Source organism: Trichosurus vulpecula, chromosome 5 (genome assembly GCF_011100635.1).
Source record: "Trichosurus vulpecula isolate mTriVul1 chromosome 5, mTriVul1.pri, whole genome shotgun sequence".
Lineage (NCBI taxonomy): Eukaryota > Metazoa > Chordata > Mammalia > Diprotodontia > Phalangeridae > Trichosurus > Trichosurus vulpecula.
Window position 1 is genome coordinate 190,143,292 of NC_050577.1, and position 14,720 is coordinate 190,158,011.

Below are 14,720 nucleotides of genomic sequence, written 5' to 3' on the forward strand. Positions count from 1 at the left end.
TTGGAGAGGGATCATTGGGATCACTATCTAACCCAGGCTAAGCTGCGGTTCTAACAAGGTCTGGGTTCCCTAGGTTCATCTGGAGATAACACTAAAGTGAAGTTGAACAAGTAGAAGAGCATGATAATCTATCCATGTACAATGAAATACACGTATAATATATTTGTACAATGAAATCCATGTACAGTGATAAGGACTTCATGTCAAGCAACAGTCTAGTGAAAAGGCCTGGGGTCAGGAGATGGAGTATCCTATGGAAAAGTGAGTGACAAAGATAAATATCTCATACAATGTGACATAAGTATCCCAGACCATAGGCATCCCAGTAGAATATGACAAAGCCAAAAAGAAAACCAAACCCAAACCCCCCAAAATAAAAACCAAACCCACAGAAAAGCATACTTCAGGAAATAATGTCTAAAAGAAAACTGGCCAGAATTTCTGAGTCTAGATGACAATGATCTAATTGATTGAATCTATACATTTCTACTAGAGGAAAATCCCTTCCTTAAAACTCCTAGGCATGCAGAGTTTAAACTTTTATAATTTTCATACCTAGCAACAAATTTTGCAAGCAGCTAGAAAAAAGGACATCAATTTCAACGCAAAATTATTCTTTAAACATATGAAATTAGAGAAGCAAAGGAGCTCCACTTGCAACCCAACATAACTGACCCTTCCAGGCAGATCCTAATCAGCAGTGAACAGAGAAGGACCTTTAACAAAAGAGGCATTTGAGGCATTCTTTGTGCAAACACTCCAAACAAAAGAAACACAAGAAATACAAATAAGTACAGTTATCGTGAAAAGATTAAGAAACAAAATTAATTCTCTCATGTCTATGGCTTTTAAAAAAAAGAACAAAAAGGGATCATCAAGTGACAGAAAAATATTTAAGGATTTGAGGGAATCAGGAATTAGGAGAAAAGAAGAAAAAGACATTTATTACTTCTGAGTTCTAAATCTCCCACCCCTGCTATAACATCTTTTGTAGGAGGTGGAAACACAGTGGGAAGTGGGGACTAGAGGGTAACCATGCTGGTGCCAGATTTAGTGTGGACAAGCAATTAGCTTAGCTCACTATAACTTGGAACTCGAGCTGAAGTGATCCATCAGTCCCAGCTTCCTCAATAGCTGGGATTATAGGCCTGTGCCAGCACATCTACCTAAAAAAGAACAAATTAAGGAACTCAATAAATAATTTTAAACACAGAAGATAAACAAAATTGAGGCTGCTAGGTGGTGTGGTGGTTAGAGCTCTGGGCCTGGAGTCAGGATGACCTGAGTTCAAATCTAGCCTCAGATATTAGCTGTCTAGTAAAAGTCAATGAAGCCTGTTTGCCTCAGTTTCCTCACATGTAAAACGTGCTGGAGAAAGAAACGGCACACCACTGATGTATCTTTTCCAAGAAAACCCCAAATGAGGTCACAAAGAGTTGGACATGACAGAACATCAAACAAAATTAAAATGATTACGAAATAGGAAATCTGTGTTGCTATGACAGCATGCCTTCCAAAAGCCTGAGGAAGCCACTGGAGAACCTATTGCTTTGACCCTTTTGCATTCTGGCAACTAGGAAGCTACATCAGCAGCTTGAAACTTCATTCATCTGAGCCAATTAACCAGGTCTTCTCAACAGCAAGTTGGTAAAGGATTCTGAGAGATATCCCTTCAGTCACAGAACACTTATTTCATTTGCAAATGACATGAAATTGGGAGAGATAGCAAACATATTGGATATCATGGTCGGGATCCAACCAAATTAAACAAGCTGGAATGATGAGCCAAATATACAGTAAGCTTAAAAATTTAACACACATATAAATGAAAAATTCTAAACTCAGGTTCAAAAAATTAAACCGTATAAATACAAGATAAGGGAAGCGTGGCTAAACACAGCCAATTCCACTGGTTCTCTTATCCATCTCTTACCTGGCTCTTTCTGAGTCTCCTTTGCTGGATCTCCACTTTGCATTTGCTGCCCTGCCTGGCTTGAATTCCACTGAACAAGATACCTCTTTGTAATATTAATTAAGGTGGGATTTTTTTACTGTTTTTCCTCTTTTAGAATGCTAAAGTAATCAAGTGCCTTTGATTAAGTCCTTTTGCTAATTAGATGCTAAGCCCCAGGCCCACACCCTTTTTGCTGATTAGATGTGAAGCCTTCCAGCCCTGAACAGGGTATATATACTCAGAGGTTAGCATTTTGTTTGGGGCTCTCACTCACTGGAAGAGTGTTGGTGTGGAGACTCTGAGTAGCCATGGTTAAGAGCCTCCTGGCTTTGAAGAAAACCCAGATGTTGGTGCTTCTCTTTTTGGTAACTATGTATATAACGTCTTGATCAGACAAAGTCTATCTGTTGAATTGTGTTATTTAATCTGTTAATATTTTCTGTTTGTAATTCCTATTTATATTTGCTCTGAAGTTCAAGGTGCTGGCTTTTCCCCCAGAATTAAGTGAATATTATATGTATGTTTGATTAAAGTCAGATTGTTAACCCCTTAAGGTTGCTTTCCTTAGAAAAGCAGATCAAAGAATCTGTGCTAGCAGCCTTCCTGTATGCTGGTGTTGTTGGTCTTTCGCCCCCATAGCAGCTGCTAGCAGCATCGTTGTTACACCTTTCCAGGATAACCTCACCACTTCTAAACTCACCACCATGCTGCTAACTCAAGCCTTGGTTGGTACCACCTCATTCAGCCTCTTCTCCCCAAAGATTGGAGGACTAGAGGGTAGAGTACCAAACTCATCCCAATTGCTTTCCTTTATAGAACACAGCAACTGGATTCTCAGAGCACTCCACTTTGCATCTGCTGCTCTACCTGGCTTCAACTCAACTGAACGAGATGTCTCATGACAGATACCTCCTGGTGTCCCTTCCCTCCCATCCGCTCAATACTTTCTTGTCTCCCTTTGTGTGCTATTTCCCTCTTTAGATCGTAAGCTCCTGAAGGGCAAGGATATCTTTTCATTAATTATGTCCCTAGCACTTAATACAGTGACTGGCACATAGTAGGCATTTAATAAACATTTGTTGGATTAGATTGGACTGGATTGTATCTTTTTCCACTTTATTCCCACTAACTATGAGTTAGCCCACTAACAGGACTCTCTTCTGGGCCCTCTTCTCTTCTTCCTCTATACTACTTCACTTGGTGATCTCATCAGTGCCCCTGGATTAAAAAAAAAAAAAAGGAAAAGTACCTATATGTACAAAAATATTTATAGCAGTTCTTTTTGGGGTGGCAAAGAATTGGAAACAGAGGGGACATCCATTAATTGGGAAATGGGTGAACAAGTTGTGGCATATGATTGTGATGGAATACTATTGTGCTATGAGAAATAATGAGCAGGATGGTTTCAGAAAAATCTAGGAAGTCTTAATATGAATTAACGCAAAGGTAAGTGAGCAGAACCAGAAGAACACTTTACACAGTAATAGCAATATTGTTATAATGATCAACTGTGAGGGACTTGGTTATTCTGATGAATACAATGATCCAAGACAATTATAAGGGACCCATGATGAAAAATGCTATCCACCTCCAGAGAGAAATCTCAGGAATTCTGAGTGCAGTTTGAAGATACTTTTTTTTTTTTTACTTTCTTTACATTTTGTGCTTTTTACTGGGTTTTTTGGTAACATGACTAATATGGAAATATGTTTTGCATGACACATGTATAATTGATATCATTTTGCTTGCCTTCTCAATTGGTAGGAGCAGGAAAGAATTTGGAACTTCAAATTTTTTTTAAAAGAATGATAAAAATAAATATTTCTAAAAGGAAAAAAAATCTCATTGCATTTCAGGGTTGAAGATTATTTCCATACCTTTTTTTTCCTTTCTGCCTCCTAGTGGGGTTAAATGTTCTCAAATGACCCATGTACCTAGAGGATTAGCTATTCTCTTCAGTTTTGACTTCACCCAAACCCAAATGATTCACAAGAAAATCAGTTCTAGTACAATGAGATCCTGAGGCCTTCCCACACTTCATGAGTTCCATTTCATGTTGGTCTCACCTTGCTTCCCTTCTATCCACAACTTCAGTGATATCTCCTTTTGTATCCCCATCCCCTAAACTGACATACATGGCTCTGGTTGATTTTTCTTTTGTCAGTGCCTTATGTCACTACATGGTCCACCTCAGAATTCATGGTGATACTGATGAGTAATTTATTGCTTAGTATATATGTCTAAGTACTCTAAGAAATTAAGTCTATAACTTGCAGAGAAGGTGTTGACCTACTTAGTTAAAGGGATTTTCCTTATCTCGGATTTGTCTATGAAATCACTGGTGTAGGCCCCATCCCTACCCTCTAGCTGTAAACCTAGGCTCTGTGTGAATGTTCAAATGTATATTTGAAGTAAATTGAAAGAGAAAACCTAAGGGAAAGAAAATCTTTTTCCTAATATATTTTTCTGAATCCAGGATAACATCTTGTATGCCATTATGTGAATGTTATATTTGACTATGGTTACAGAATATAATTTATTTCCTTTATTTAACATTCTTGAAGTTGGAACATTCCTGAACCATACATAAAGAAATTCAAATGCACTAAGTTAAATATTTCTAAATTTGCCACAAACAATTTAATACCCTTAAACAAAGTCCTCAGACTTGGAAAGCAGTAAACTATTGGGCCAAGAGGATCAGCCTTAGGTAAAACTGCCAAGTTTACGTTCAGCATCCCTTGGCCTCTCTTTTCTTTGCCTTCCCTTCTGAATTCACTGCTCTTGTGATGGGTTTTTTTTTTCTGCCTCTCTGAATCCAAATCTGCTTTCTCCTCTTACATGGCCAAAACCTATTCTCAGAAAGCGTCTGATGTGACATTACTAAGCTCAAAACCCTTCAATGTTTCTCTCTTCGATAAAGTTCAAACTCATCTACTCAGCCTTCAAAGCCCTTCACAATCTGACACCTTCCTCTTTTCTCAGCCCTATCTCACTCTTCTTCATGGCTTTTTTTCAAACAAACTATATTACTTGACATCTCCCTTACATATCCAGTACTTTATGTCCGTATTTACACTCATAATGCTCTCTCTGCTTATGATGGTCCCCCCTTTGTCCCTCCACATACTGAATTACTACCTGTCGTTTAAGGCCCAGCTCAAATGTCATGTCTAGAATGCCTTTTCTGAATTCTCTAATCTGTTGTCAGTTTCCACCTCTCCCCACCTCAAACTGTATTTTGCATCTCTCTTATGTACTTATCAATTCAACACTTACTGAGTGCAAACTTAAGTGCTAAATATACTTAACATTTATTAACAGTTGTGGAGTATCCTCCTATTAGACTATAAGGATATTTAAACTTTGTACCTTGATCTAGCACAAAGGGAGTTCAATAAATATTTGTTGAATCGAGATGTCATTAATATTTTAAATTAGGACTTAATCTACTCTAGAGTATTTTTTTCAAGTTTCTAAACTTAAAAATAATGACAAAAACCACATTTCCATACAAATAGTACAGCATTTTAAAAACTATCCTGCATTCTGTGCTTCCTTCTGAACCTCCTTCTATTCTCTTCTGTGTATGTTTTTTAAATGTTACAATAGCCCTCTTTTTTTTTTTTGGCACTGCTGTTGCTAACCCTTGTCCCTCTCCTTCCCTCCCCCCACCATCATTAAAAAGAGCAGAAAAAATTAACTTTTAACAAATAAGCAATAGTCAAGCAAAATTAATCCACATAATCGCCACATCCAAGACTGTATGTCCCTGTACTTTGTGTCTGTCCTCTCTCTATCAGGATGTGGGTAATATGACTTGCCATAGATCCTCTGGAGACATGGTTTGGTCATTACATTGATCAGAGTTCTTAAGTCTTTCAAATTTATTTTTCTTTACAGTGTTGCAGCTCTGTTCTTTTTCTGCTCACTTCACTCTCAGGTCACACTACCTAGGATTCGCTCAATATCATCTTTTACTACACAATAATATTCCATTACATTCATATACAACAATTTGTCTGGCCATTTCTCAATTGTCTAAGAGGCGATCTCGGCCACTCCCTTAGATAATATTTTTCTTTTTCCTCAGTTTTTAACCCCATCTCGAGACTGGAAAATTCTTTCTACTTCTATTTTGTTCCCATTATCCTGCCTCCTAACTTCTCCCTTCCCTGTTCCTGTTTATTTCCCTGTTGAATTTGATTTATTTGTGTACCAAACTTTGTTTATGTGTGTACACAATGGACTTTTTTGTCCATTTCAGAAAAGAGCTAAGTTCATCTGATGCTCACTCATCCTCCCTCCTTCTTTTATGTTTGTAAACCCTTTTTCTCAGGCACCCCAACAGTAAGAATTAGTAAGTTCTACACCTGTCATTCTCCCTCTTACCCCAGTGTATTCTTTTTACCCTCCCGTATCTTTTCCCTCTTCAGTCCCTCAGAACAGAACCAATCTACCCTCAGGATCACTCTTTTATTTAACTCCCTCAATAACATTTGAAGACTGAAGGGACACCTGTTTCTTCTCCTCTTATTAGAATGTTAGCAGTCTATCATCATATTTCTCCTTGTAATTGCTCAAATAAATTTATCTTTCTAGATTTCTCCACATTCTTGTGTTTGTATGTCAAATTTCTTTCAAACAGAAATATTTGAAAGTCCTCTATTTTATTAAAACCCCCAACCCTCCCACCCCCCAGGATGACATACAGTTTCACAAGTTATTTATGGAAATAAGCTTATGCCTTTTGTCTTTTGGAATATTATATTCCAAAATCTCCTCTTATTTTCAGTAGAAGCTGCCAGGTTTTATCTGATCCCAACTATAATTCTTTGTTACTTTAATTTCTTCTTTCTAGGGGCTTGCCATATTTTTTTTTTTAAACTTTGACATGGGAACTCTGGATTTTGGCTATGGAATTCCTGGGACCTTTCCTTCTGAGATTTCTTTCAGGAGAAGATTGATGGATTCTTCCTGTCTTTACTTTGGCATCTGGTTCTAATAGTTTTGGATAGTTTTCATTTACAAATTCCTGAAATATAGTTTCAAGACTTTTTATCATGGTTTTCAGGGAGTGGTTTTTAATTCTCAAATTATTCTCGAACCATTTAAATTATCTAAGTCATTCTTAAATGATCTCTTCTGAATCTGTTTTTTAGCTCAGTGGTATTTAATATCAGATATCTTGGCTTTTTTTTCATCCCTCCAATCTTGTTAGAATATTTCTTTCTGCTTCAAAGTCATTGATTTCTGTTTGGTTTACTCTAGTTTTCAGGTATTCAATTTCTTAGGTAAGGTTTACCACTTTCTGTGAAACTACTTATTCTTTCTCTTTTTTCCTAGAGCTTTCATTCCATTTTAAATCACCTGCTTCATTTCTTCTATTAATCTAGATATTCATTTTGTCCTTGGACAAATTCATTTTTTTTTCATTTGAGTATCTTGCTCATAGTTGTTATAGAGTTTCTCTTTCTTTAAGGGGATTTCTAGATTTGCAAAAATTTTCTAATAGTGACTGATGTTTCATCTGATCTACTCATCTTTCCAGTGTTAGTTCCCAAATTGGGGCCCTGTTCCAAGACCAAGGTCTACCACTTAATGTTCTTTTCAGTTGGGTGGTAGCCATCTGTGGTCTTACCCTAGGTCAGTTGGTTTTTGCACTGACCTGTACCTCCTGGGTTTTTGAGGTTTAGGGAGCTGGACCTACAGGGCCCTCTCTGGCATCTCCAGACAGAGCACTAGGGACCTCAGAGATCTTCGACCCAAGCTATCACAATTTGAGCTCTGTGGTCCAAGGCTAGCTAGTGCCTGCTACAACTCCCTGGGATTTTCTTCCTAAGGAGAGTTCTTTGCTTCTGCTGCTTATGGACATGGAGACTTTCAGGTTACATGTGTTCTATTTCCAATACACCATAGGACACTCCAGGCTTTGCTAGAGGTGCCCTCTTTCCTATTTTCTATGAGTTTCTTTTTATGCAGTTCTGGAATGAAAGAAATCACTTGCTATAGTTTTTCATTGAATTTCTTTTTTCTTTTCATTAGATTTCTTGATCATCAACTTCAGAGTTTTGCTAGAGTGTGTTTATCAGAGTTTGGTGGTCTGTCTCCTATTTAGGCAACTATATTGGCAAGCAGTTCTAGTCCAGAGTATTTTAAATCCCAGCTCTAATTGGGATATAGATGACTTTGATGTTTGTTAAGATATAAGCTAAGTAAACAGGGCCATTCTGAGGGAAAAAGTTCCCTTTCCTGTATCCCTGAAACCATACCACATAGATGATTATACACCTATCCTTACTCTGATAAGGCCAATTCTATATGAAGCAAGTCCTATTTAGAGTCAGATGTCTTCAAAAATCAAATTCTTAACCACCTATGTCCTTAGCCAGTACTAATTGGCTAATGCTGACATGCTAATGCTAATATGACAAATGTTGAATCTCAGTTTGTGGTGTGGGTAGAACCATGTGCCTTGTATTAATCACCTAGTGTCAATGTTTATGTAATTATAGTCAAAATGCTGAGGCACCAATTTGGTCAAATTTTTTTCTTGATCTAAAGGCACAGTAGTGCTTTTATGAACAGTTTACATGAATGTGGAACTGTGTGGTTATGGTAAGCTGGTTTGCAAAATGATGTTTTTCTTGACTGCAACTTGGGTTTTGCACAAAGATCTGCCAGGATGAAACAAAGTTAAATGGCAAATTTTAAAAGCTAAAGGTGGAATTAAACACCAAGAAGTTCCTCTGATAAAATATCAATTTTGCACATGTAAAGAGTTAATTTGATTACCATTTATGCAATTAAATGTACTTTATTTACCTTGGGTTTTTATAGTGCCTATGAAAAGATAAAGCAGTCTTACAGATATTACTTTCAAAAATGTAGATTAATGTTTCCAGTATCCCTGAGGGGTATTGCTTTTTCCTTTGAACAAATAGGGAAATGGTTGTAAAGAAATTCTGCACAGTTGTGACTTAAAAGAACTTGATCCTTTTTAGTAAATAAAATATAAACTGAGCATGGTAGAGTAGAAAGTCATTATACAAATAAAATTTGTATTATTTTATTATCATTATTATCATTACTCTTTAATGTATCATTTAGATACACATATTTTGGTGGGGGAAAAATAGTTTGGATCTTCATGGATTGCTGTGATTTGGAGTTTTTCACTCAGCTGCTGAGGCAAGGAAATACTGCATGGTTTGGGGTTGATGAAGGACTAAGTAGAAAGAGAGGCTTCCAAAGAGAAGAGGGGAGAACAAAGACAAGGAGAGGAAAGCTACACTGCTTTTCCCCAGAAGCCCAAGGGACTCAAATTCCAAATCCCAGAAGTCTATGCAGGTCTAGAATATTCTTCCCCTCTCCAGAGGAAATGATACAATTATTTTATTCTTCTCTTCCTTGCTGGTCAGGTTGCTAGAAACAATCCTGGGACAAGCAGCTGTCCTGTTATTATTCTTTTATATTCAATCTTCAGACTATTGAATAGATTGATGAAATAAAGGCTTTTTGTGGTTCAGTAAAAATGTTGGGATGTAAGCTCATTCTCTGTAGTCTCACTGAAAGCATCCTTGTTAAATCTTAAGTAGGAGGGAAGATGATAAGGATGATATGTATCTCATCTTATTCACACATGATTTTTAATCCCCTCAGTCAAGTGTCTATTATGCTTTGAAAACTTTTCATTCAATTGTTGCTTTGATGCATGTTTGGAATTATGTCCATTAGAAAGGTTGTTCTTAAATTTTTATGAATCATTTTATATCTTACTGATCATGGGCGTATTCTATAATAATACTATCTTCTATAGTAATAGAATTGTTCCCAGACAATATATTGATTGAAATTATGTAGGATATTTTGAAGTCTGTGTTTGTAGCATGGGAATTTCTCATCTGTCAATCCATGAAAGAGAGAATGCTTCTGATGCATAATTCTAAGCACTAGGCTAGATCTTGCTGGATATTGTTGCTAAATTGTTAGCCTTCAGTGACAACACAGTTCCCACCAGTTCCTTGCATAATCTACATTGGGCTCCTTAAGGCTAACTCTTCTGTAGTTTCTGGTGGCAATGACCTGGTCCTGAGTTGTCTTAACAAAGTGCTCCATTTTGACAAACAAACCTACGTGAGTCATTTGTTTGGTTCTTCTTTGTTACTATGCTGTTGGCTAAGTCCACACTGATGTCACCCACGAAGGGCATTTTTAATTCCACTCTTGGATCTTTATTATTTCATAGGGTCTATCCAGAGAAGCCACTCTTAGGTATATTCAACAAATCCAATGGCACAGACCTCTTACCATCCTGTACAGTCTTATTTAGTTAAATGATGCTTGCTTATTCCAAAAGTATATCAAGAGGTGGTTGACTTATTTACCACGTGCTTAAAGAGCATTTATCAATATTCTTCTTCCTTTTGGACATGGAAATATTCATCTTTCTATAGCTGTCTTAGCTTGATAGGCCCTATATATTGTTAATATTGTACTGGTTTTTAATAGGGTACTTTCCAAATCCACATAGTCTGTTCTACAATTTGGAAAGTGTAAAGTAAGTATGGTATTACACGGATGTTAATTACTTTAAATTTGTTCTTCCTAATTGGCTTTTATTTCACACTTCTTTCTCCTTGATGCCTTTATGCTCAATGTATTGTGCTTGGAAGGAACTAAAGTATTTGTATGCATTACCTTCATCCTTCATTCAATGTGACTTCTGAATTCAAGCTTAACATCTTGAGTGTCTATCTTTCCTTGTATGTCAAAAATTTTATACTTAAGTTCAAAAGACATTTTTATATCATTGGAGAAAAATGATACAACATAAAGGAGCTGTTTAATTTGTTTTTCCATAGACCCATATAGTTTGACGTTATTCATAAACATCAAGTGATTAATAATATGCTCTGACTGGTCTCCTTTAATTTGGAAGCCATACTTAATTCCAATAAAGAGAAATTACAATAGATTTAAAGCTAGAGAAAATCATATAGGGCTCAAATCATTTCCTGAAAAACACTATATTTTATATGAATTTTTCTTAATGTCATTCTGTTAGTGGCATGTTTTAAATAAAGAATAGTTTTCCATATGGATATCAAATGGGCTAAGTATTTTTTACTATGCTTGGCTATATTTTCTACATTCATATAATATGAATAAAACATGAATTTGGAACTGCGTAAAAAAATTACACCAATCAACAAAGCCAATCAATATGTTATAGTAATTTCAGGCAGCTTGTTCTCTCTTGAACCACCCTGCTGTAGCACCATGCTATTTTGGGAATCTACCATGTGTTGGTTCAATTTCCTTTGTCTTGCCATATATTGTTTTGGGTAAACTTTGGGCTCCCTAACAGAGGGCTTACCTCAGGAAGTCATAAACCAGATTTCTTCCACCACCCCTCACCACTACTATACCTACTCATGGTAGAGTTAAGGTTCATGCTTGTTGCAACAGGATGCTGGGGAAAGGGCAGGGATAGAATATGCCAACAGACTAAAGTGGACCACATAACACAATCCCCTCATTTGGTTTGTGTGTCTTGCCAGAGCAAAAAAGTTGGTAAAGGAGAGGTGCTGAATGAACACCTTCTATTTGGTTGTTAGCCACTCTTAATTCATAAGGCCTGTTGTACTTCTTGCTTTCTTTATCCTCCGGATATCCGTGACATATGATTCCTCTTTTTCTTTTTAGAGGGGAGCAGTTATTAGGATTGGAGAAAATGCCTATTCATTCATCTTGTTAGATGCATAACCTAGAAATGTACACTGATCGAGAACTTACAAAAGACAAAAAACTACACAGGTGAAAGTGAGTGAAGCAGTCTCCTCTGGGCAGCCAATTTCTCCTTTCAAGCACAAGAGAACGTGGTTTTAACAGAAAACTACACTTAAAATTCAAGTATAAAAGCAAGATTATCTATCTCCTCTAAGTATGTGTATTTACCTATGTTGTTTTATATGTTTTTAAAGTCTGGAACTCTAATTTCACTGACATCAGGAATTCCTGGTAGGGAAACCTCCAATACAAATGTTGACCAGCAACTGTTTATAGTCTTATGTTAATTAAGTCTTAGAAAGTTGTATGGGGGAGGCAGGTAGCAGCTAGGTGGCAAAGTGGATGGAGCACTGGCCCTGGAGTTAGGAGGACCTGAATTTAAATCTGACCTCAAACACTCGACACCTACTAGCTGTGTGACTCTGGGCAAGTTACTTAACTCTGATTGCCTAGGAAAGAAGGAAGGAAGGAAGGAAGGAAGGAAGTTATATGGGACGTGGAGAGGTTAAGTGATTTGCCCAAGTATCACACGGTCTATATGTGTCAGAGGTTCAACTTGAACCCCATGCTTTCTGATCCTGATTCCAAGGCTAGCTTCCACACACATGCATACACACACACACACATCCATGGGTGTGTTTATATGTATAGTAGATGTATGGATGAATTAAGACCAAGTTTCAACTTTAATAATATCAAATAATTATCTAGGTATTATTAGCAAGGTTTTTATGAACTGGAAAGTAACTCTAAGGACCCCAATTAACTGTCACAAGCAGGTTTTTTCAAATGCAAATTTACATAATCTAAAAAGTTTTACCTCCACTCACCTCTGTACCCATTCTCATTCTCTGGGAGCAATTTGTTTAATTGTTGTTGCTGTGTTTTCCTGAAAAATTTAATTTGCTGCAAAGATCACAATATGACGTGAGAAAATTGGCCCATACTTTGTTTCCCATGCTGTTAAATGTTGCTACTTTATGCTAGGTTTCTGCTGCCCTCTGGTGATCATTTCAATCCAAGTTCTGAAAGTAAGTATAGTATTAGAGGAAAAAAATTGCTGACATTCACATAGCCTTTTCAGGTTTGTGAAGTACCTTATGTACATTATGTCATTTGCTGCTCATAAGAAACCTAGGAGGCAGCTTTTATTAAGTAGTTTGCTTTCCTAAGCATGTTTGTTTCATATCATATTAAACTAAGAAGGTCTTCAATGTTATCAGTTCTACCTTATCTTCCCATTAAAAAATTCATATTAATAACTTTTTTCATATTACCTTTATTTCTGATATATGTCCCCTGCTCAGTGTGCTATCTTGTGTAATAAGGAATAAAAAAGAAAAAGGTTATCTAGCAAGTTTAACTGAGTCTGATAGCATATACAATATTACGCACCACCTCCACAAAGAAGTAGAGATACATTTTCTTCTCTTGTTGTTGTGGTTGTTATCCTTCGTTCTTGAAGAGGACCAAAATGACATCACCATGCTTGAGTCAAGATTCGATGTGTCTGACTGTGGCTGATCAGGCCAATACGAGGTCAGAATGCTCTACCACAGGTTGGGCACAAATTTGGAGTGCATACTCTAAATTTGTGCATCTTGTGTTTCCTTGGAGCTGTTTCAATTCTGCTTTGCTCACAGAGCACAGCACCTTCTCTGATGTGGGCACACCATGCTGAGGGGTCCTGTGCCAGTGTCTCCCATGTCATACAATCACTTCCAAAGCTTTTGTGAGAGACCTTGAAAGTGTCCTTATATCTTTTCTTCTGACCACCATGTGAACGCTTTCCTTGTGTGAGTTCTTCATAAAATAGTCTTTTTGGCAAGCATAATGCAAAATATGCATTCAAACAACATGGCCAGCCCAACGGAGTTGTGCTTTCTGAACTTGAGCTAAACTGCCAAGCATTCAACCTCTCTCCTTATAAGATCAACCTTGATCACACAGCATTCAGTTTTGGTTTTATTGTTGTAATCCTTTCCAATTACATTGTTGTTATCACTGTGCCATGGTGTATTTTATTTTCCTGGTTCCTCTTTCTTTATTCTGCATCAATTCATACAAATCTTCCCAGGAGTCTCTGAATTATTCTTATTGATTGTTTCTTTCAGTCCATTATATTAGAATGCCACAATTTTATTTTTTAGCCATTCTCCATTTAATGGGCTCCTGCTTTGTTTCCAATTATTTGCTACTACAAACAGTACTGCTTTGAATATTTTGGTACATATGGTACATTTCTGTCTCTGACCTCCTTGGGGTACAAAGTAGGAGATGAAACTTTTGGGTCAAAAGATATGGACATTTTAATTACTTTTTTGTTATAATCACAAATTACTTCCAAGATGGTTGAACTAATTCACAGTTCCACGCACAGCATATCATTGTGTTTGTATTCCTCTAGAATCTCTTCCATTATTTCCTTCTTTTGTTAACTTTGCCAATTTGCTGCCACCCTTCTCATTTTCCAGATGATGAAATTGAGAGCTTGTGACCTACCCAACTTGTCTTTTAATTTTTGAAAAGATTATCAGCTAATCCAATTGATTGTTTTTAGAGCCAGCAACTCATCATCTATAATAACCAAGCAGGCATAATGTGAATAAATTAAATCAATTGCCTTTCTTTAAAGACCACTAATAATAGCTTCTTATCTCCTTACCAACCTGAGCTGTTAACAAGTAGACAGATTTGACATCTGCTAACCTCTGTCCACCTTAGGAGTAACGTACAGCTGTGAGAGTAGGACTATAAGTAAAGTTCAGCGCCTCAGAATGGACACTTCCAAATTGTAGTTCCAGAGAAGACTTTTGAGAGTCTCTTGGATGGCAAGGAGGTCAAATCACTCAATACTTAAAGAAATTAATTCAGACTATTCACTGGAAAGTCAACACTGAAGCTGAACCTCAAATACTTTGACTACATAATGAAAAGACAGGACTCATTGAAAAAGACCCTGATGTTGGGAAAG